This window comes from Leucopleurus acutus (genome assembly GCF_964270905.1).
Source record: "Leucopleurus acutus genome assembly, chromosome: 5".
Taxonomy (NCBI): domain Eukaryota; kingdom Metazoa; phylum Chordata; class Mammalia; order Artiodactyla; family Delphinidae; genus Leucopleurus; species Leucopleurus acutus.
The window spans coordinates 29,773,355-29,797,578 of record NC_139147.1 but is presented as its reverse complement, the minus strand read 5'-3'; the positions used below and the strand labels follow the sequence as shown (position 1 = coordinate 29,797,578).

Below are 24,224 nucleotides of genomic sequence, written 5' to 3'. Positions count from 1 at the left end.
AGAAGCTTCTGCTTTTAAATTTTTCACTAAACTCACCTGTTACTCAAGTCAAAAAAATAAAAGCAGCCAAATTAAGGGTGAGAATATTGGCTGTGCTCACGTGTACATGCACACACACACACAAGGATCTTAAGAGAAACTTCTATCTGGTAACAATATGACATCTGCTAAGGTATTTTAAAGAGTTCATGGATGGTGCTCAGATGTCTGTGGTATTGGAGAAATTCAAGGTCAAATCAATGTTAGCATATTACCAGAGCGCTCAAAGCTGGTAACGGAAGGATTAAGATCTGAGAAACTGAAACGTTTATAAAAATAGTGATGTTCAAAATCTTCTGCATGACATGACTGAAAGTCATGAAAATAGAATGGACTTAGGACCTGAAAAGATTTAGGTTTACCCCCTGGCTCTAATCCTCTTAAGTCTACATCAGGAAAATGTGGACATTAATATCTCTGAAGGAGTTTGCTAATATTCAGTGGAAAATATGTAGAAAGGGTATAGCAGAGTGACTGGATCAGAGTCATACATGTTAACTCATTCTGTCCCTCTGACTATTTGAGGAATCCATTATGAGCACCTACAAGGAGAGGGAACTAGAAGGAATACTTACTTGAAGATCAGAAACAACAGCAAACACACACATAGTTCTTACATTACACCTGGAACCCTTTTTCTACACAGTTAATGTAAAATCCACTCATTTAATCCTAGCAATATTCTTTTGAGGTATTATATGAGGGTACAGGCACAGAGACATTAAGTGACTTACCCAAATTCTCATAGTAAGTGAAGGGCAGAGCTAGGATTTGAACAAAAGCTGCCAGCTCCAGAGTTATTCTACTTCTCTAAACTCTAGACCTGATATTGACACTGCTTATTAGTGAGTCTTGCTTGAAACCAGTTGACGGTGTTCTCATTTTAGTGGGATATCCTTACAGAAATGTGGATGGACCTACAGACTGTCATACAGAGTGAAGTAAGTCAGTAAGTCAGAAAGAGAGAAACAAATATCGTATATTAAAGCATATATGTGGACTCTAGAATAATGGTACAGATGAACCTATTTGCAAAGCAGAAATAGAGACACAGACATAGAGAACAGATGTATGGACCAAGGGGGTAAAGGGAGGGGGCATGAATTGGGAGATTGGGATTGACATATATACACTACTATGTATAAAATAGATAACTAATGAGAACCTACTGTATAGCTCAGGGAACTCTACTGAATGCTCTGTGGTGACCTAAGTGGGAAGAAAATCTAAAAAAGAGGGGATATATGTATATGTATAGCTGATTCAGTTTGCTGTACAGGTGAAACTAACACAACATTGTAAAGTAACTATACCCCAATTTTAAAAAAAAGTCTACAGTAAACTTTATATATGAATTTCCAACAAATTTGGAGGCGTTTGGGATCGCAAACTTTGAAATCTATGTGGCATAGCATACTTGAAATCCAGTGCTGTGGTCCCTGAGGGCACCTCAAAGAGAGTGGCTGCCATCATCTATAGCTGCTGAAACTGAGGTGCAAGATGTCTATGTGGCTGAATTAATAGACACACGAGCAGAAGCACTGAATTGCATGAGAGCTGCTTCTGAGAACTAACGCCAGGAAGAGCCATTAGGGGAATAATCAAGATTTGTTATTAATTTAAAATTTTCTAGAGCAGTGTTAGATACACTAATATTAATGATACTAAGAATTATACTCACTTTGCTAAGCACTTTACATATGTGATTGCATTTGCATCTCATAATAATCATATGGAGGGATCTATTTTTACACCAGTTTTACACATCAAACAGCTGGGGATGAAAACATGGATTTTCTAACTAATACAGTGAGTAAACAGTGGAGCCTGGATTTGAATCCAAATCTTTATCTGCAAAGTCAGTTTGAGAATCCTCCCATAGTGATGAGGGTGAAAACATTTCAGATAATTAAAATGTAAGAAATAAAAAAAGATGGAATTAAACACTGTATTACACAAAGTGGATTTGAAATGTTCTCATCTGCTGTTATCACACTCTTATTTTGTCCTTCTGATTACTGCCTATAATGGTGCGAGAAGGGGATTTACTAGAAATATAAATGGTAATCTCAGGGACTTGGAGTAAAACAGACTATAAGTGTCCCACAAATGGCATTTCTAAGGAAGTAACTTAATTCAAACTTAGTGTTGTTATTCTTTACAATCTATAGTGATTTATTAAAAGTTGAGGTTTCTAACCATAGCATTTTCATTAAGCATCAAGTTTATTGCTATTTCAGGGAAATTTTTTCCTTCAAAAGGGGATTCTTAAAATTTTTGAATTATAAATCAACTTTTGAGGACTACTGGCTAACAAACATAGCATGTGGAGATTACATTTAAGGCTTCCAATATTAGTATTTGTAGTAACTCATCATTATACGGCAGACAACTCCAATAACCACCTTCTAACATGACAACTGTTCATAACACATGGGCAGAGAATGTTCCCACAAGTGGGTTAAGTGCAGAGAGGTCATCCAGAAGATTTGCTCACCAGTTCAGGAACAGCAGTCTCCGAAGCTTTACAGTGACACTTTGCTGGAGGCATGAGGCATGCACGTACTAGTTCCACACAACCATGTGCCACGTTGAGTGAGTCATTTAACAACCATCTGTTTAAAATCCAGGAACTAACATAAATCATAACCTCACTAAACTGAAAGTCATCTTGATTAGTCACATGACAGCAAAGCTCACCTAGGAGTAGTATCACACTCCAAGTGCCCAAGAAATTTGCCTTTCAATATTTAAATATCTGTGATAGCACTTACAAATGATCATGGTATGGTTTTATAAAAATTGATATTGCTTGTGCAATTATTTTTCCATGATTACACTAACCATGTCTCTTAATCTTATCAGAAGCTAAAATTATGAATTTTTAGTGTAATAAAGTTAAAATAACATGGGCTTTGGAGTCCAACTCATCTGGGTTTTAACTCTAACTTGATCTCTTACCAGCTGGATGACCTCAGCCATATCACTTAAACACTTTAGTGATCAATTTCGTCAACTTTAAAAATAGTATTTTATCTTAAGCGCTGCTATGAAGTGCATAAAACAACACATTTAAAGAATTTAATAAACGTTCTGACATATTCTAAGCAGCCATTAAATATTAATTAATGTTGATGTAGTTGCTATTACGAATATTATACCTTCACAGAAAGGTTGTAAATGATAATCACAAAAATGTAACACCAGTTGTTCTTGGATAGAATCTATTCATTCTACTAGTAATACCCAGGGTATTAATTTCATGAAAAGCCATCAAACACTTAAAGTTTAGATGTTTACAAAGTACTAAGGCTCCAAGGTAATTTCATCTGAATACAAAACAAAGTTTCTTTAAAATTTAATCTAGGGCTCCTCTGGTGGCGCAGTAGTTGAGAGTCCGCCTGCTGATGCAGGGGACACGGGTTCATGCCCCGGTCCGGGAAGATCCCACATGCCACGGAGCGGCTGGGCCCGTGAGCCATGGCCGCTGAGCCTGCGCGTCCGGAGCCTGTGCTCCGCAGCGGGAGAGGCCACAACGGTGAGAGGCCCGCGTACCACAAAAAAAATAAATAAATAATCTAAATTAAAACCATGGCTCTTTTATAAAAGGAAAAATAAAATGTAAGCAACTAACAAAGTAAGGTACCCTTAGCTCATTGCTCAGAGGCATTCACATTCAGCCAAAGGAGCTCGATTATTGAGTTATAAATAGGAAGACGTTCGAACTTGCCTATTAAAAATCAGCAACAAATGGAGAGATATACCATGTTCTTGGGATTGGAAGAATCAACATTGTAAAAATGACTATACTACCCAATGCAATCTACAGATTCAATGCAATCCCATCAAACTACCAATGGCATTTTTCACAGAACTAGAACAAAAAATTGCACAATTTGTATGGAAACACAAAAGACCCTGAATAGCCAAAGCAATCTTGAGAAAGAAAAATGGAGCTGGAGGAATCAGGCTCCCGGACTTCAGACTATACTACAAAGCTACAGTAATCAAGACAGTATGGTACTGGCACAAAAACAGAAATATAGATCAATGGAACAGGATAGAAAGCCCAGAGATAAACCCACACACATATGGTCACCTTATTTTTGATAAAGGTGGTGAGACTATACAATGGATAAAAGACAGGCTCTTCAATAAGTGGTGCTGGGAAAACTGGACAGCTACATGTAAAAGAATGAAATTAGAACACTCCCTAACACCATACACAAAAATAAACTCCAAATGGATTAAAGACCTAAATGTAAGGCCAGACACTATAGAACTCTTAGAGCAAAACATAGGCAGGACACTCTATGACATAAATCACAGCAAGATCCTTTTTGACCCACCTCCTAGAGAAATGGAAATAAAAACAAAAATAAACAAATGGGACCTAATGAAACTTCAAAGCTTTTGCACAGCAAAGGAAACCATAAATAAGATGAAAAGACAACCCTCAGAATGGGAGAAAATATTTGCAATTGAAGCAACTGACAAAAGATTAATCTCCAAAATTTACAAGTAGCTCATGTAGCTCAATATCAAAAAAACAAACAACCCAATCCAAAAATTGGCAGAAGACCTAGACAGACATTTCTCCAAAGAAGATATACAGACTGCCAACAAACACATGAAAGAATGCTCAACATCACTAATCATTAGAGAAATGCAAATCAAAACTACAATGAGGTACCACCTCACACTGGTCAGAATGGCCATCATCAAAAAATCTACAAACAATAAATGCTGGAGAGGGTGTGGAGAAAAAGGAACCTGCTTGCACTGTTGGTGGGAATGTAAATTGATACAGCCACTATGGAGAACAGTATGGAGGTTCCTTAAAAAACTAAAAATAGAACTACCATACGAGCCAGCAATCCCACTACTGGGCATATACCCAGAGAAAACCCTAATTCAAAAAGAGTCATGTACCTCAATGGTCATTGCAGCTCTCTTTACAATAGCCAGGACATGGAAACAAGCTAAGTGTCCATTGACAGATGAATGGATAAAGAAGATGTGGCACACATATACAATGGAATATTACTCAGCCATAAAAAGAAACAAAACTGAGTTATTTGTAGTGAGGTGGATGGACCTAGAGTCTGTCATACAGAGTGAAGTAAGTCAGAAAGAGCAAAACAAATACCATATGCTAACACATATATGTGGAATCTAAAAAAAAAAAAAAAGGGTTCTGAAGAACCTAGGGGCAGGACAGCAATAAAGACACAGACGTAGAGAATGGACTTGAGGACACAGGGAGGGGGAAGGGTAAGCTGGGACGAAGTGAGAGAGTGGCATGGACATATATACACTACCAAATGTAAAACAGATAGCTAGTGGGAAGTAGCCGCGTAGCACAGGGAGATCAGCTCGGTGCTTTGGGACCACCTAGAGGGGTGGGATAGGGAGGGTGGGAGGGAGACGTAAGAGGGAGGAGATATGGGAATATACGTATATGTATAGCTGATTCACTTTGTTATAAAGCAGAAACTAATACACCATGGTAAAGCAATTGTACTCCAATAAAGATATTAAAAAAAAAATCAGGAACACCATTGTGGGTGGCAATTTGGCAATATGTATTAAGAGACTTAAATATTTTTTCATGGATTAGATCTACCAATTAAACATTGTTAAATTTACCCAAAGAAAATGATCTTTAAAAGTCTAAATATACAGAGAGGCTTATTCTAGAATTTCATGAAACAGTCCATGATAGAGCAATGGTCATGTAAATTATGACACAGTTATTCAATTTATCGTAACAAATTTTAAAATAATGAAAATCAAGTAGCAACTTAGAAATTGCCAGTAATAAAACTGTATAAAATCATTAAAATTTAAAAAATACCTAGAATTAATGATCAGAAAGATATACACCGATACAGTTGCATTGGGGAGTTGATTCTTTGTATCCTTTCTAAAGTCCTCTCAATTATGCTTTTTTTTTTTTGCCCTGTGATGCTATTAACTATTAAAACAAGCAATTTATAAACATTAATAATAATCCTACCCTCAGACTAGGCTTGGAAATTACAGAAGAAAGCAGAACACACATTTGATGCAGCTTTGTCCTTACTCTACCTATTTCTTCTATGGGAAGGAAGGTCTTCATTGTTCAAGTGGTGAGTGAGTGAGTGAGTGAGTGTGTGTGTGTGTGTGTGTGTGTGTGTGAATGTATGTGTATCGACCAGCTGTGAGGTACTCTATCTCACTTTTCCCATGTAAGAGCGATACAGCAGTGTTATTCCTCATGAGGATGGAAGTAGGGTGTAGAGAGTGCAGAGGCAGGAGGGATAGATACCACCTCCCAATGACTCACCAATAATAAAAACTAAAAAAAAAGCACTGGTTCTTCTCTGGTTACAATAACTGTAGAAGTGTCATACTGGTTGAGTATAACACAAAAAATATAAAACACAAACTTTTTCTCAGTTAATGAAATATCTTAGCAACAACGAAGATGATTCTCAGGAAAAAAGCTTAGAACAACATTTTAAAAATATTAGCCTTTGTGTGACTTGTCTATATTTGTATACTTTTTTAAATTTCACTCTCTTTTTTCAACTTTTATAAGCACATATTAATTTTGAAATGGTGCACAATACAATTCTAAACTTCAAATATTCTGATACTCCTATGACTCAATCTTAATATTTTTATTCCTGTTTTAGTTCCCTTTGTCTACCATGATTTTGAAGACAAGATCAACATAAAGGGCAGTCTTTGAAAGTCAGCTCACACATTTACTGTGAAGAATACTCTCGGTAAAGGTTTGCTTGTCCTTTTAATGACAGGGTCTCAGACCTAAACACAAAAGCCCGTGCCTTCAGTGAAATCTCAATACAATAATCAGGACGATTTTTCTTGGTTTAATCCTAAATCATAACCCAAGATCTTTATACAAGTTGAACTTCACATTTACCACCACTGTAAAAATGATTTTCAGACCCATGTTTAGAATTCAGCTGCTTTGGGCCTCTGTTAATCTTCATTAAAATCTTTTCCTTATATGCATTTGTTGGACATAATGAAGAATAATTATATAAATCTTTAATAATTAATTATGTTTTTCCACCAAGAGTTAATAAAATTTATTCTCATCTTTTTATCTCTCATTTATTTTTAATCCTATGAATATAGCAACCCAGCAAACATATGGCAATAAATTTACTTGTAGACATTATTCCACTAAAGATTAATACAAGTTAATTGTGTTGACAGATTCAGGCTGAGCATACATTTATTCAATAAGAAATTTCCTAAGTCAATCAATCATAGTCTATTGAAATTTTAGTTTTAAAATAGTCTATAGGGCTTCCCTGGTGGCGCAGTGGTTGAGAGTCCGCCTGCCAATGCAGGGGACAAGGGTTCGTGCCCCAGTCCAGGAAGATCCCACATGCCGCGGAGCGGCTGGGCCCGTGAGCCATGGCTGCTGAGCCTGTGCGTCCAGAGCCTGTGCTCCGCAATGGGAGAGGCCACAACAGTGAGAGGCCCACGTACCGCAAAAAAAAAAAAATAGTCTATAATTTAGAAAAACAATCCATTTACATTTTAAAGTTTTCAATGACATATACTAATTTCGCCTGCTAAATGTAAAATAAAGCCACAATAATACTATTTTATAAAATTTAGCAGTATTTCACTATAAAGCTAGAAAAAAATAGATGTGCAAAAATGAATTGTAAAATCTTAATCATATGAATACCTATTATATTTTAAAAATTATCTGAAAGCAATTTCTTTTGCTTCTGGACTAAGAATGATCTAATTTGAATTTTTCTAACTCTTAAGGGGTTGAACACCCCAGATATTGTCTAGAGTAAGGAATTTTTCTGAAAGAAATTATACTCTTTAAGAATGTTGCACTTAAATTTCATATCCATAGTTTCACTATAATTCAACAGATACATTATCTACAGATGAGGAGGTTTCTATATAACAGGAAGTTTCTCATTCAAGAAGAAAACAAATGAACAAGCCTATAACCCAGGAATAATTGGTAATATTATTAAGATTTTTGAGTTTCTGCAAGATTAGATAAGAAGAGAGGAATGGAAACAACATCCCTAGATTAGTTATATTTCAATATAAGAATCAAATGTGCATTCTGAAATTTTGGCAATCTGTCCATGATAATAATAGTAAATATATTTCACCAAATTCCTAAAACCAATGGCGGGAAAAAGTCACTTTATCAATAAAGGTACGGAACAGTCAAGGTTTAGTTTCTTCCAGCACAATCTTTGGAAAAGAGGACTCCCAAGAGACAGGAAACTATCTGGAAATAAGAAGACATTAAATTATATTCCTGGAGCTTTGATGAAGAAAGAAAGAAAAGGTAAAGAGAGCTATGAATACAATATTATGGTTGGATAGAATGGGAGTCCCTTTATGAGTTCTCAGCTCATCATGATAGCTTAAGGGTGAGAGGGTTGGATAGGAATCTGCTATTTCAAAGTGACTCAGGATATACATGTGTTTGTGGTAGGTAATAAGACCACTATCTGCGCCAGTTCTGAGAAGCATACAGTTATCAGACCGGTTAGGAAGCTACACAGTCAGTGAGGTCCTTCCTTTCTGACAAATCATTTCTCTATTAATTGATTCAATCAGGGAGAGACAGAGAGAGTGAGAGAGAGTTGCTGCCCTCCTGTAGCTTTGTAGCTAACATTCCAATTGGAGTAGGTGCATCTCTTTGCCCTTCTGGGTGGAGAAAGGAAAGATAATTGCAAAGTGGATCACATGGCAGGGTCTTTTCAGGACAGCGGATAACTTAAATCTTTTATGTGCTGAAACGTGCCACATGTTTTCAAAAAGGGTTTTCCCTGTTCTGAACGTAACCATTCTGGGCAATGGCATATGATTGTAATGGATGGAAATAGAAAGCTCACAGGTAGAAGAGATTCTAAGGCTAGCTGGCTGGCATGGGATCAAGAGCCTCTTTCTCTATGAGTGTGGGATGATGCTGAGGATAACGGTTTCCTCAGGCTGCCCAAACAACGTGCCACACTTCGGATGACTTGATATAATAGAAATTTATACTCTCACAGTTCTCAAGGCTATAAGTCCAAAATCAGGGTGTCAATGAAGCCATGCTCCCTCTGAGAGTCTGGGTAGAATCCCTTCTTGCCTCCCTGGTGGTGGCCATCAATGCTTGGTGATCTTTGCTTGCAGCTGCATAACTCCAGCCTCTGCCTCTGTTGTCACAGTGTTCTCCCTGTACATCTGTGTCTTCACATGGCTGTCTGCCCTCTGACTTTTCTCTCTCCTCTTTTTATAATGACAAAATCATACTGGATTAAGGACCCTGCCTACTCCAGTGTCACCTCATCTTAACTACTACGTCTTCAATGACCCTGTTTCCAAATGAGGTTCCATTCTGAGACACTAGGGATTAAAATATCAATATATCATTTTGGAAGACACAATTCAACACATAACACTAGGTAAACCAAACTTTCAGCAAAACCAACAGTCTCCTTGCTCAGGTCAGAGTTTGCTTGGCTAGAAGACTATAGCTTATTCAGAACTGCTAAAACAGCAATATCATAGACTGGGTGGCTTAAACAACAGAATTTATTTCTCACAATTCTGGAAGCTGAGAATTCCAAGATCAAGGACCTCAGGCTGTTCAGTTGCTGATGGGGGCCCTCTTCCTGGTATGTCTTCACATGGTGGATAGAGAAAGCAAGCAAGATCTCTCCTATCTTTTCTTAAAAGGGTACAAATCCCACTGTGAAAGCTCCACACTCATGACTCAAAGGCCACACACCAAATACCATGACATTGGGAATTAGGGTCTTCAACATATGAATTTTGGGGAACACAAACATTCAGTTCACAGCAGACTAGGTTAAAAATGACACTATTCTTCAGCTAAGTTTGAAAATCTATAAAACAATGTGAAGTTTTACTATTTGTCAAAGTGGGCAAGGTTTAAACAGCATTTTTATGACTAAGACTCTTTTCAAACCAGGAAAAAATGATCCGTTTGTACGAATATTAATGTAACTTTGATTTCATTATTTCTTCAGTTTTCTTAAGCATGACATATTTTGTTAGTCCCATAATTACCTTTTCCCTCTATATTTCCAAAGCTTTTCTTTATCCTAATTCCACCCAGTTGAGAGATTTTAAAAGGGCTTCAGTCCCTCTCAAGTTTCCACAGTTCTTAAATAGGTAATTGGTAAAATTTATTTTCCTATTTGACCTTTAATTATAAGACCTCAATATCATTTTTATTTCCATTTTATATTTAATCCATAAAATATTTTTCCACACACAATCATTAGACTGTTCAAGTTTCAAGTTAAAAAATATGTTCAAAGCAACAACCAGATCTTGTACCATAGTTAAGATCATGGACTCTGTAGCTGAAACACATGGGTTCAAATCCCTGCTCTACTATATACTTACTTTCTAATACTGGTCATGCTATTTAACTTTCTATGCCCTATTTTCTCATCAGGAAAAAGGGAATAATAGTCGTACCTACTCGATAGGGTTATCCTTAAGATTACATGAGTTACTATACTTAAAATATTAAAGAATGCTTGGGCAGACCACTTCCGGCATAGCCATGGTGGCTAACGCTACCACCAACCCGTCACAGCTTCTCCCTCTAGAGCTTGTAGACAAGTGTATAGGATCAAGGATTCACATTGTGATGAAGAGTGATAAGGAGATTGTTGGCACACTTCTGGGATTTGATGACTTTTGAAATCACACCAGAAGGAAGAAGAATTACTAAATTAGATCAAATTTTGCTAAATGGAAATAATATAACAATGCTGGTTCCTGGAGGAGAAGGACCTGAAGTATGAATGGACTTCCTTGACTTATGCTAGATTCTGTTTTGTTTTATAATGACAACAAAATAGAATTTTTTTATAACCTTTTAATGTTTGTAGTCTGTGAAGCCAAGTTTTCTGTTAAAGGGAAATGCTTTGAAGATGCATTGTAAATGCCTGTTTTTGTAAGTTAATCATGATTATGTTAGAAAAAGAAGAACAGTTTGTTCTTTGAAGACAAAATAAAGGTGGTTTTGTTAAAAAAAAAAGAATGCTTGGTAAGATGAAAGTGCTGTGTAAGTACAGCTGACCCTTAAACAACAGGTGTTTGAACTGCATAGGTCCACTCATAGGTGGATTTTGTTCAACAGTAAATACTACAGTACTACACAATGGTTGAATTCATGGATGCAGTACCACAGGCAGATATGGAGGAACCACAGATAGGGAAGGCCAACTATGAGTTATTTATCAATTTTTGACTGCATGAAGGGTCAGTGCCCCTAAGCCCTGCATTACTCAAGGGTTAACTATATAAACTATTGATATTATTATTAAGGTATAAAGTGATGTTGAAATATGACACTGTACGTACCTTCTCATCTGTCTAGTCTGGGACAGATGGAATGGGGACTTGGGAATGGATCCTGTTTCTGACACTTACTAGCCATGTAAACTTAGACTAGCCGTGGAAATTCTTTAATACTCAATTTCATGCCCTGCAAATTGGGACTAGTCTATCTCACAAGGGTTGAGAAAATTTGGGTAAAGTGTTCAGAGAAGTATTTGGCATATGACAAACTTTCAGTCCTAACTCCTTTCCTCCTTTCTTTCTTCAACTTTAGCTTTGGGCCATGGGGAAAGTGAACTGGAGAAATAGAAAGCTGGAGGACTGGAGACCAATCAGAAAGTTACTGCAACATCAATAGTAACATGGAAAGACAGCCAGCAGCAAGGAGAAAAGGAAAGCGTAGAAAGTAGGAGGCAACACATTCCCGGTAAATGATTACCTGTGGCGTTAAGGAGAAATGGAGGAATGAGTGATGATACAAAGACTTTTGCAAAGGAAGTTCTTTAGGGTGATATCACTTTGCTATGCATACTTTGCCACACAAGTCACATATGGAATTACTAATAGTACCTGAAATATTGCATTTCACTACCCTTCTAAATCTTCATACCAATACTGCTATAATTTAATTTTTTATTTTTATTCCATTACTGCTCCCAATTTTGTTCCTACAAAATGGTTTCAGTCATGGTTTCTCTGCAACTTGAGAGAAGCATTCTAATATAGCTATAAAAAAAGCAATTTCATCTGGTAAGATATTATTTTTTTGTTTGTTTTGTTTTGTTTTTGTTTTTGTTTTTTTGCGGTACGCGTGCCTCTCACTGTTGTGGCCTCTGCCGTTGCGGGGCACAGGCTCTGGACGCGCAGGCTCAGCAGCCATGGCTCACAGGCCCAGCCACTCCACGGCATGTGGGATCTTCCCTGACCGGGGCACGAACCCATGTCCCCTGCATCAGCAGGCGGACTCTCAACCACTGCGCCACCAGGGAAGCCCGGAAGATATTATTTTAAAACTCATTTTTGGAGCACTTTGTCTGTATCATAGTTTATTATACTGTGGGCTCTATCATGCTTATGAGTTGGACTATAAGTAGTATCAGAGTACCCTCTGGAAATAAGTTTTTTATAGCTAGGTATTTAAAAATCAGTACCAATTATTAGTAATTTTGGAGAACATTTTCTTTATGTTAGTTATTACTTATGAAAGAAGGTACAAGGAAGTGCTTTGAAAAAAATATACAAGTAGTAACAAATATTTCTCTATTATCTAATATACCTGATCAATAAATAAATTACATTCTTATATATAATGTGAGCAGACTTCTAATCCTAGTTTAAACACAAAATAACACTTACAGAATGTAAATAAAAACAAAATTCTAACTTTGAAATTAGTTAAATTTTATCAGGAGAATTTGATTAAAAACTCATAGTAATTTGTATCCAGTGAATGATTTATGTTTCTGTATACAAAAAAATCAACAATTCTATTTATAACAGTACTTATTTTTTGAATAAATTAAAATTACATACTATTATTGTTAATTCATTAGAGGTGAAGAATTGTTGGAGATTTGGGCTAGTTTAAGACTTTATCTCCCACTTTAAATAGAGGAAGTAACCATAGCATATATAATTTAAAATACAGAAGAATAAGAAAATTTTGACAAAACTCTTGAAATCTAAGGTTTAAATAAAACAAATAAAAAATAGTTGATAGGAATACAAGAATCATAGTGATGATATTAAAGGTAATCCAGTGGTGAGATTTGAATTCCAATTTTCCTACGAGATAAAATGATAATTTATACTAAATAAGAACTAAACCAGTTTTCCATTAAATAATTTCAGAACCTATAATGTAAAGCAAGGTTAAAAGTCAATTAAATCTCAATATCAAGCTATCAGATTCTAAACTCATAAAAACTTAGTTTTAATCTGGTGATTAACATGACAGTTCTGAACAGAACCCAGTAGATGGCAGTAGGCTGTTATAAAGTCATCAGGAAGACTAAGAAATAAATTACACATTGCCAATATTACATTTGTACACAGAGAATCTGATAAATAAATTATGCTATTCTTTCTAATATACACAGATACCACATCCCTAAGTGTGGTATCTGCATATATTATAGTATATAATATATCCTGTTTTTTTGGTAGTAAGCCATACATTCCTGATCTCTATAAACACAGGATACTTTACTCATATTGGATGACAATTACTCTAAACTCAACCTCAGTAAAATCCAATCATAATCAACAAATTTAGGGATGGTTCAATATGAGTAAAATAAATACTAACTTTAAGAGTATCTAATTCATTCAGTTGGAAAAAAAATTTAAGGAGGCAACATTTTATAATGGACACCGTACATGACCAAGTATTTAAGGTAGCAGTTTTAGATGTGGTTTCTCCACTTACAATTGTGCAACTGTGAGCCAGTTATTGAGTATCTCTGTGCATTAATTTCCTCATCTGTATGACTGTAATCACAAAATTTTCCTAACATAGCTCAAGTTATATATACATAAAATAAAACCGTGTACATAAAAGTAACTGTAAAACAGTATACAAATATAAGATTATTTTCCTCAACGTGGAAGCCAAGGACAGGATGTTTTAAGAAGAGAATTTGTCCAAAGGCATCAAACGCTTTACTAGAATTAAATAAAGTGACGCTTGAGGAGAAAAGTCACTAGATTTTGATGCTTTAGAGCTGTTTTTCAGTGTAAGTAAATATAATTTGACTTGAATAAAGAAATGTGTCTTCCCATTGCTCCTCTCAAACAGTGTAGCGGTTATGAACACTGGTGCCGAAGTCAGACTACTTGGGTTCCTAACTTCCTTTCCAGCTGTGTGACATTGGATAAATCACTTAAATCTCTGTGCCTCAGCTTGTTCAGCTCTATGCTGGGGGTAAAAACTGTGACTACCTCAACTTGAACAAATCCCTGTTAGCCCCCTCCTCTGTAAAATGAAGGTAATGGCAACATGTACTCATTCTACTGTGTGCTTCAAATGAGAGAATGTTTATGAAAGCTATACAGATATAATGTGGTAGCCTTTCCTTTGAGTGATACTTCAATTTGATTTTTGATTAGTTCTATTTCCTATTTTGTCTTACAGTGATGAATAAATACCCAGGTATATTTACGTCCACATAGAGGGGCATCGAACTAGATGATTCCAAGATACCACACCCAAGAATAGCCTTCAAACAGTGTTAACAATTCACTTTATGATAACAGACAAGGGACGAACCATACAGGATAAATAGAAAGTCCCTTGGCGTTTCAGGTATTATTTGAGGCCATGGGAGAAAGTAAGTTTACCTGGTTTTTATGAAGGTAAATAAGCCATAAGTCAAAACCCTTCAGCAGCTCAATTAAACTAACTTTGAGTGGTGTGGAAACAGTGGGAAAGAGAGGAGTTTTTATTCAATACTAAGCAAATATTCAAAAGCTATGCATGTAGTGGTAAGTTGAGGACATATATTTATATACATTTTCTTATTTTGAATTAATGCACAGCCTATCCATATAACATATATATGTTCTATATAACATATAATATATATGTTCTTATTTTTAATTAATGTTCCAATGTATACTTTCAAACAGATTAACATTATTTTGTTTTTAGGTTTGTGGAATTAATTTCGTTGCAAGGAATATATATGTTTGACTCTGAGTTATCCAGCCCGACCATGTAGCACAGTAAGGCAAAAATATCAATAAAACACATAGGACAGAATTTTGTGAGCAACCCTACACATTTGCCTTCTCCAACTTCAGACTGAAGAATCTTGTCCCTACCAGTCATACCGGGTCCACTCAGTTCACTAATCCAGTCACAGAATATTATCTCAAGAGATAAACTTAAAATTTCCTGAAGATGGGAAAAAATAACTATTAAGCCTATAACCTGAAATAAAATTCTGTCTACTTTACTAGAACTTTCAGTTATACATAGATTTTTGCAATAACTAATATTATTATTATACAGTGGGTCTGTGAAGTCACCTTTCCCTCCCTCCTTATTGGAAGTAGGTGGTGAAAACCCTCGCTAGTTATGGACAAAGAAATTCCCTGGTGATTCCTGTGTCCTTTCTGCAGATACCCTTCTTGGGAGTTAGCTGAATTCACAGAGATTAATTCTGATCCGCTCCTACGGGCAGTACCATTTCCTTCCATATAGCAAGGTGTGCGATTGTTCTGTCCTTCTAGGCAATGAGAAGGTTACTCTGACTCTGGAAGTCAGAACTCAAGAGTTCATTGTTGTTGCACAACTAAGCCTCACCCTCTTAACCAGATATCAAGTGATCTCTACCTACCCAGCCGCTTAATCTGTTCTCAACTGGTTCTGAATTCAAGCAAAGACAAAATGTCACTTATTAAGCTCCATCAAATTCCAACAATGAGAAAACATACGTATATTGTTTAAGGATACATGAATATGCAGTAGAAGTATAAAGATATGCCTGAAAATAATATACCCCAACCTCAGGCAACACTGAGACCTTAATTCTGCTCATAATGTTCTATTTCTTAAGCTGGGTATCAGGCACACAAGTATTTGTCAAATTATTCTTGAAAATATGTCTGCAGTTTTCTTTATCTAAGCTGAGCACTCTCACTTTATTCTCTTTCCTCTGCTGTTGGCAGTTCTCTGTCAATCTGAGATGAAAGGAGGGTTTATATCCAACAAGTTTTGGCTAAGAACAGAACAGCTTCTTTTTTGATGTACACACTGAAAAATGGATTTTCCACTGTTCAGCTCCATGAAATTTTCCCCATTCAGAGAGGCATAAAGGCTGTTACTGTGCAACCTTTTAATAACTGATATTGAGAAGTTATGATCTACCTTAAAAGCTCTAGATTTCTTGCTTCTCCCCTTAACCTAACAAACCTATCAATATACCATACAGAATCAGTATCATCATTGTTTCAGTGAGTTTGGAAGGTGTTCTAGGGTCACGTATCAGTGCTTACTTGGTCCTTGAAAAAGATTAATCTCTTTAAATCATTCCCATAGCACAGATTCAAACAGCAGCCAAATGTAATAAGCTAATTATGGGTAAAGATTCAAGTGTCATTCCTTATTAAATCGATGCTCTAAAAACCCTTCGTAAGTTTCCTAATCAGTAGACATGAACAATTAACATCTTATTAGTCATCCATCATCCTTGCTAAAAATGTTTTAGAAGGAAAATTAAAGAGATTTCTCTCATAAAAATTTCACTGCAAATGTGAGATACTGTCCTTTTCCACTTACATATTCGTCATTTACTATCTCGTAGCCTGCTTGCTAAGATGATTATTTTAAATGTGAAATCTATTAATTGGTATAGTCCAAGAATATTCAAGAGTTCCATCATTTTATGACTCCAAATGACTTTATTGACAGTTAGTCCAACTGACTTCACAGAGGAGAATGTCAAGACTAACAGAGGCTTAACTTGTTGATAAAGCTACACTTGCATGTTGGAAAGGTGAGTATTTAAGAACAGATCTGAAGGCAATGTTCCACCTACCTACCTTTCTTTCCTTTATAGTTTAAAATAATATTTTAATGCCTTCAACCTACTTCATAAGATCACTGACTCCCTGTTATTATGTGAGTATAACTACTAAATCCTTATTTCCATCTGGCTATAGCAGATCTGAAGAACTTAGGTGATACAAGTTAGGGAGCTACAGTCAGAGTATCTGGGCTCAAATCTCAGTTTTAGTTTCTGTGTCTTTCCTTACTCATTCATGAAATGAGGATAATAATGATGCTAATAATGACAATGAGGACAGTATCTACCCCCAAAGTTGGTTTCAGGAGGAAATGAATTATTACTCTAAAATGCTTACATCAATTTTTGGAAAATGTAAGTTCTCATTAAATATTATCTCTTTAAAATATAGCATCTCTTGAACTCTCTCGTATTTCTTCCAAATTCATTTTCTAGAAAACAATGAGTATATGATCTATAACATTGAGACCACTGTTCAGACAACATAGTTCCTGGACTTTGTATGTTTCCATCATGTCTAACTAAGACTAACAGAGAAGATATATTACCAGGAGAAGTGGAACATGCAGTAAGTGTGAGAAGGAGAAAATGAGGAAAGTCTAATCATTACATCATTCCCAAACAATATATCTTTCTCATATTCATTTAGATTTATGGGTAGCTTGGTCCTAGCAGACAACTTTGGCATATACATGGCTTGAATAGCAGCAGCTTGACTAGGAGACATTATTAAAATGGAAAGATACAGAATGATTTAACCTAGCTAGGGCCTACAATAGAGCCATAGTGGATATCAAGAAGCCTACTAATACCAACTGCCTTGAGTTGAAGGAGTGCAGGGGTAGGCAGCTTGGGTTTTGTTCATTTCTTTTTCATTGACCCTATGGCAGGCCCTACCCTGGTATTAATATATTTCTACTAAGCTTCCCAGTTTCCATTGTTCTAGGCATCCATGGGGTCTGTAGATAGAATGTAGATATGAAAAAATAATCATATATAAACATAATGATGCCAATGCCCTCCTCTTCTTTCTCCCCATTGTGCATTACGAACTCCCAGAATTCTCTTCTCCTCAATAACAATCTCACATTTAAGAAGATTCATTGCGATCATAATCCACATAGCAAATGTACATATATCCAGCAATTGAGTTTTCTTCAGGTAGTAAATATACTTTGAAGAAGTAAATACACCTTGAAACACCTACATTTCATAATAGGTGTTGACAACTAGACAAGGAAAAAGATATGGTTTATATCTTCTTGGAGCTACAGTCTAATGATAGATACAGATAAATAAACACACAGTTTTTTTCAATGGGGTGAGTGCTCTGGTAGGAAGTCTGTCTTCCTCTACTTCACAGAATCTATATACTATCCATTATTTCTACTTCTTCCTGCACCTGGGACCTTTCCTTCTTTTCTGGATCAGTCCCTTGGGTTTTAAACATGTTCAAGTCTCTTCATATTAAAACACATCTTTTGGGCTTCTCTGGTGGTGCAGGGGTTAAGAATCTGCCTGCCAATGCAGGGGACACGGGTTTGAGCCCTGGTCCGGAGAGATCCCACATGCCGCGGAGCAACTAAGCCTGTGCGCCGCAACTACTGAGCCTGTGCTCTAGAGCCCGCGTGCCACAACTGCTAAGCCCACGCAGTGCCAACTACTGAAGCCCGCGCGCCAAGAGCCTGTGCTCCACAACAAGAGAAGCCACCGCAATGAGAAGTCCATGCACCGCAATGAGGAGTAGCCCCCGCTTGCGGCAACTAGAAGAAAGCTCTCGCGCAGCAACAAAGGCCCAACGCAGCCAAAAAAAAATTTTTTTAAGTTTAAAAAAAAAAGTTTTTCAAAACACGTCTTTTCATCCCACTTCCCCTTTAAAACCAAATTTCTAAGATTTGTCTGCCCTCCTAATGTTGAAATCTTTACATTCTGTTCATTCGTGACCCCACTTCATCCCTCGCCACCAACATAAATGTCACTACCTCCATAAAAATCCCTAGTCACCAAATCCAATGATTATGTTTCAATTATACCTTTCTTGACCTCCGAGCAATACTCAATGAAGAACAATATTTTGTCTCAAAAGGTACTATATTCTTTGCTTCTAGGTAAGTATGATTTTTCTCTTGCACTCTGATTGCACTTTCACAGTATCTTTTGCAGATAAGCATTCTCTACCAAGACATTAAATACATATTTGATTTTTTTCAAAGTCAAGTCTAGGCACTCTTTTGTTACTATAGCACCATTATCTACTAGAAGTATAATATTAGTCACAAATGGTACATGTATCATTTTAAATGTTCTAGTAGCTACAACAAAAATGTCAAAAGAAACATGAGATAATTTTAATGACTCAGTATATCCAAAATATTATCATCTCAGGATGCAATCAATATAAATAATTATTAATGAGATATTCTGCATAATTTGTTTCTTACTAAGTTTTAGAAATCTGGAATAACTTCAGGTTCAGGCTAACCATATTTCAAGTGCTAAATAGCCCCCACGCAGTTAGTGTTTCCTATATCAAATGGTACAGCTCTAGTCTGTAAAGAGCAACATGATATGTCATCCATCCCCATGGCTTAATTAAGTCCTCAAAACCAAGACTTCAAAATATCTATTTGTAGCCTAAGCCTCTTCTGAGTTCTCTATATTTTACTGTATATTTGACATCTCTCCTTTGGTGCCTCAGAGGCTCCTCAAATTCAACGTGACTACCTACGTTCAAAAGCATGATCTTCCCCTCATAACTTGAACTTGCTCTAATTTCACTTATCTCAATGACTGACACTAACTATATAGTTTTACAAGGTAAAAACCTAGTTATTTTGATAATTTCCTTGCATATCTATGATGATGATGATATTATTATTACATCTATATTCAATTTAATGGGAAGCCTTGCTAATTTTATCTCCTTTGAGAAGTAAACTCATCTTTCTTCTACCCTTAATTTGTTAGTCCAAATTAACATTATCTTTAGGATAATGACTTTCTGGACAAGACCTGGTTCCCTGTTATATACTTCCTTGATTCTCTGTTCCTTTTTATGCAGCACTAATCACAATTTATAATTAAAATTTTTTTGCTTATCTTGTTAATTTACTGACAAATTATTAAACTGTAAATTCAATGAGCAAGAACCACGCTGTTTTGCTCATGACTATATCCCACAATTACATTGTAAAAGTACATCCTGGGATGTACTTATCAAGAAGCGATTTGGTCTTATTTTTCTACACTTAGCAAAATAAGTGCATTTGTCTTTGATCCAAATCCCACTTTTAGGAAATTACACCCTAGAAATACTCGTGCTTATATAGCACAGTAATGACTTACATTGTGCCAGTGCATATTTTATATCAGGATAACAATTTTACCTCTATTATGGTACTTAATCCCCCAACTGACTGTGTGAAATAGATAGTATTTATCCATAAACAAGCAAAATATAAAGTCCAAAGAGGTCAAATTGCTGATTTAGGTCACACACTAACTAAAGTACTGGAACCACTAATTGACTCAGGCAATTAAGTTTCAGAAATCTAAGGGTTTTTTTTGACCACTAACCTACATTGCCTCATATCATATTATTACCTAAACACGTTCTAACTAAAATTTCCACAAGTAGGGAAATGACTAAATATTCTATGCTATATCCATGCTCTGGAAGAAATATAGTGATGCCATAAAAAAGGAAAAAATAGAAACATCAGATCTACAGATAGATTTCAAAGGCATATTGCTAAGTTAAAAAAAAAACAAAAAAAAGCAAATTGCACAAAAATTGAAGTGTGGTAGTAGAATTTTGGACCCCATAATCACTTTGCCCTGGTGTTACATCCCAGGAATACGTTTTCTTGCCAAGCAAAAGGGACTTTGCAGAGGTAACTAATGCTACTAATCAGTTGATGTTAAAAGGAAGTGATTATACTGGATTATCCAGGTGATTCAAATGTAATCACATAAACCCTTAAAAGCAGACCTTTCTCCTGACTGAGAACAGAAGGGAAGTTAGAGATATTTGAAGCATGAGAAGAGCTTGAAATACCATTGCTGCTTTGAAGTTAGAGGGGGGCCATGTCAAAAGATCTGGGTGGCCTCCAGTAGCTGAGGACAGCCGTTGGCCAATAGCTAGCAAGGACACAAGGATCACAGATCTACAGCTGCAAGGAAATGGATTCTGCCAAAAACCTAAGTGAGCTGGGAAGCAGATTCTTCCTCCAAGTTTCCATGTAAGAACTAAGTCTGGACAACATCTTGATTCCAGCTTGTGAGACCCAAAAGATAATTTCAGAGCTATGTTAAGTGTGAGCTAATAAATTTATATTATTATAAGGCATTATATTTGTGGTAATTCATTTTGTAGCAAGAGAAAATTAATACAACATGCAATATGATCCTATATTTTTCAATAAACAAAACTAGCTGTGGGTGCATATAAAGGTTTATAAGTGTACAGAAATAGAACTGGAAAGGTAAAGACAATATTGAAGAAATATTGAACTCTAAAGAGTCTTGAGGCTGCAGGGAGCACATAAACAGCGGTTTTCGTGTTTTAACTCCACATAGGCATTTATTGGTTGACTCCTTTATCAGCATAATGTGTTCGTGTATTATTTACAAATAACAAAAGATAATGTTTTAAATTGTGGTGACTCCATTGAATTGGAAACCAATTATGATGTTTCACTTTCAAACTGTTACTCTAAAATCAGTCAAGATGCACAATACCATCAGTCGGTACCTAGACATTAAACCAATCAAGCTGCAAGGATTACCAAGGGAACCATGGGTGCCAAGTAACTGAATGATAAACAATTACAGAAGTCTGTTCCAGGAGATCTTCTCAGTACTCTCCTCTGGTGGTTAAAAAACACTCATGACCCCATGAGCCCTGTGCTGTTTGCAAACCTACACAAACAGGACACTTCCGAAACAAAATAAGAACCATCACTTTTAATCCTCTCCCTCACTTACAAATGAAAACTACCCTGACAAAAACTGCTGAAAATTTGACCCATATATCAGTGAGAGAATCCAGGGCTACAGAAGCAAAGCAATTTCTGCACTTGGAATCAGCCAGCCCTAAAACCCCCTTTCTTCTCTCCTCCCTCCCTCCCTCTCTTTTTTCCCAACTTTTCTTCCCCCCTCCCTCCCTTTCTCCCTCTTTTCCTTCCCTTCTGTTTTTGATGAGTCATTTTCCTAACCATTTAAGTAAATGCAAAAAAATCCATCAAATTTTGTAGAATTTGAACAAGTAAAATATACCTTTTTGGTATGAGTGTGAAATTCACAGAATCCTATAATGTGGAGTTTATGAAAGTCAGATTTTTTTGTTAGTCATTTTCTCCAGGCAGTCTAACATTTCAACTTCAACATCAAATATCCATTGCTTTGCCGTCAAAATCAGCTAACTGCAATTTGAGACATTTTCTATAATTTAGCTTTTTCATTTTTTAGAAACTCTCATGAGTAGGAAATTCATGACTTAGAAAAAAATGGACCTGCAGCAATTTAGTAATTACATTTTTTTCAGCACAAAATGCAGATCTGTGCTCTTCACTTAAAACATAATGGGTGTTTAGAAGTCAAGGAGTCCACAGAGACACCGCAAAGACTAAATATATTATCCTTAAAAACTAATTCTGTCATTTATGATTCATAGCCAACTCCTTAAGTAAAGATACAGATTTTTAAATTATTCCATTGAGAGAGATAGAAGAGGAGAAAAGAAAACGCCAGACTCACATCTGTCTCTGCAGCCAGGGAGTTGCAGTAATAGCCAACTTTCTCAGTGGCTTGCTAAAAATGCTATTTTCATCTGTGTTTCCTAAAAGCACCTCTTTTGAAGAAAATCCACATATCATTTTATTTTACTGGATGCTGGAATGAAAAATAGATGCCCACTGTCAACCAGCTATATTGATGACGAGCGAAAATGTGATCATTTTGCATTGACTTGCCCCAAAGCACTGCGTTCCGTCCAAGCAGCAGAAGGAAATTAATGCTTTCATACAGTGCCTAAGAAAAATACGAGATGTTGTTCACTTTGCCCTCTAGACAAAGAGGTGTATGCAATAGCTGAAAGGTGACAGCTTTCAGAACACGAACTTGAGACTTTTCATTATTTAATGCACAAAGAATAATGGACCCACTGCCATGGCATTGAAAGCAACCATTTGTAGTCATTACCTCCTAGATCATAAGGTTTATTTGTTAAAAGCCAATATTTCTCAAATTAAAATCTGCCCTTGTTTTATCTGGATTATATGTCTTAAATGATAACTTCCTATAGACGTATCAATCAATGGTGTAAAATCTATGAATTGGTCATGATAGGAATTATTTATGTTTCATTTGACTTCTATTTTACCAAAAAGATTAATGACCTTCCTAGTCTTTGTAGGACACCTATGGTGAACCCAGCACAGATCTTTAAATATATATGGATCTATATAAACTGGCTTGCATAATGATTTTATTTATTATCTCATCAGTGCTTAGTATAACATAGGCTTTAACTTAAAAATAATACAAAGAAATTATATTAGTAATTTAAAAAATTGCAAGTTCTTAAATACCAAAAATCACATTCATAACATGTAAAAATTTAGAAACACAGAGATACTTTGCATTCTGGTGAATGTGTGTTCTTTGGAAATTTACCTGGCTTATCAATATTCTCTATAGAAGCGTACATTCTATTTCTTAAAACAGAATTCAAGATTCAATTCAAAATTTTTGCAGCAGAAATTCAATTTCAAATCAGAAAAACAATTGTTGTAAAATTGGAGACGATATCTTTTTAACTCTGATATGTTTTACATTACAAATACTAAATGTGATATTAATCATACAACATGTGCATGATGACACCAAAACAGACACATGTACATCACAGTAGTGAACCACACTCTTGAATACAAAAAGCTGCTGAACTGAACCAGGACCTCACCCTGGCAAACAAATGGATAACTTTCAGGGTGTCAAAAAGTGCTATGTTCTTCTGTGTACCAACAAATGCTGATTCTTGTTGAACTATGCAGAGTTTTTCATTGTTCTTTAGATTTCCCAGATGTACTAGTGGAGATAAAGACAAGCTTAAGTCACAGCTTCCAGATTCCTAAATCCAGTTCTTTCTCTTTTTAGCTATATGACTTTGGAAATATTCATTAATTTATTTATCAAGTGCTATAATCTATTTTGGAGAAAAAGTGGGTAAACAAAAGAGTGCCAGCCCTCACAGTTTCATGGACTTTGTATTCCCCATTACTTGTG

At 35.9% G+C, this 24,224-nt stretch overlaps 1 protein-coding gene and 1 pseudogene across 2 annotated transcripts in view; one reads left to right on the top strand and one right to left on the bottom strand.

Annotated features, from left to right (window-relative positions):
* ROBO2 (roundabout guidance receptor 2) overlaps positions 1 to 24,224 on the bottom strand; it is a gene marked incomplete at its 5' end in the record, with an annotated part of 1,616,413 nt that overhangs the window by 1,445,721 nt on the left and 146,468 nt on the right. The gene's annotated exons all lie outside the window — the stretch shown is intronic.
* LOC309962434 (U6 snRNA-associated Sm-like protein LSm5) lies at positions 10,628 to 10,871 on the top strand (annotated as a pseudogene). The gene has a single exon. The product of its transcript is annotated as a U6 snRNA-associated Sm-like protein LSm5 (transcript).